A 1,183-nucleotide genomic window follows, 5' to 3' on the forward strand; every position below is an offset into this window, starting at 1 on the left:
CAGGGCCTGACCAGGTGTATCTTAGGATGCTATGGGAAGCAAGGGAGGAGATTGCTGGTGCCATGGCAGAGTTTTTGTATCATTGTAAGCCACGGGTGAGGTACCGGAAGACTGGAGGATAGCTAATGTTGTGCCTTTATTTAAGAAGGGCAGCCAGGATAAGCCAGGGAACTACAAGCCCTTGAGCCTTACATCAGTGGTGGGAAAGTTATTGGAAGGAATTCTGAGAGACAGGATTATATCTTTTGACACCTTGGAACACAGAGCAAGCTGAGACACCAGGTGGAAACCAGTAGTTTTCTTGCTGTGAAATAAGATATGGGGCAGCTAGTTTAACAACCCTGGCTAGCTCAGTCGGCAGAGCATGAGACTCTTAATCTCAGGGTCATGGGTTCGAGTTCCATGCTGGGCGGGTTCAACTTTAAACTTTGCTGTTCTATGGGTGAAACCAGCTCTCCATTCCTCCAGCTATCTCACCACACAAATCTTTCTCCCGCAAGCTTTTGTTGATATCACAATTGCTGGTTTACCAGTGAAACCTGCCCGCCGCTGCACTGCAAGTGTGAGACAGGTTTGTAGGTGCAACCGAATGTACATTGAATGATGACACTTCAAAAGTGCAAATTTCCAGTTAAACCCCTGTCCCAAAAAAAGCTGCTCAGAGTCACAGAATTGGAACGACCACTTCCTGGGGTACAGGGAGTGGTGGGATCACATCGAAAGAGATTCCCATGAGAATGATCTGATTCATTCGATCAGGGGAAGAAGTTCAGGAACTGCTCCTGAACGTTATTCGCATCAAATTGAAGACTTTTTTCCTGTGCGATTTGTGGTGGTTTGATCAATGAAATGTTTACAACAGACAATGGAAGAGCAGGATTGAGATTTTCAGTGTGGGACGGAAGTGAGATAATTGAATGGTGAAGCAACACATTCCCAACAACAGCAGGTGAGATGACTGATCCAGAACCAGTCCTCCATTTTCCTTTCTTTACTTGCTCCATTAAAAATGCTTTTGACTTGAATCATCCTTTGTATATTCAAACTGTCTACTATTTGGCAAGGCCAGAAGGATACATTGCATAGCTCAGAGGTGCCAATAACACCCATCCTGAACCCAAGTGAGGTTTTTGAATTGAATGGGTTCTTCTGAAACAAAGAAGGTGTGAGGTAGCCACATCCT

General features: G+C 45.1%; 1 non-coding gene across 1 annotated transcript; it reads left to right on the forward strand.

Annotated features, from left to right (window-relative positions):
- The first annotated feature begins 339 nt into the window (after nt 1-339).
- Nucleotides 340-412, forward strand: trnak-cuu (transfer RNA lysine (anticodon CUU)). Its single transcript has one exon. It is a non-coding gene; the product is annotated as a tRNA-Lys (tRNA).
- The last annotated feature ends 771 nt before the right edge of the window (nt 413-1,183 follow it).

Source organism: Heterodontus francisci, chromosome 34 (genome assembly GCF_036365525.1).
Source record: "Heterodontus francisci isolate sHetFra1 chromosome 34, sHetFra1.hap1, whole genome shotgun sequence".
NCBI lineage: Eukaryota > Metazoa > Chordata > Chondrichthyes > Heterodontiformes > Heterodontidae > Heterodontus > Heterodontus francisci.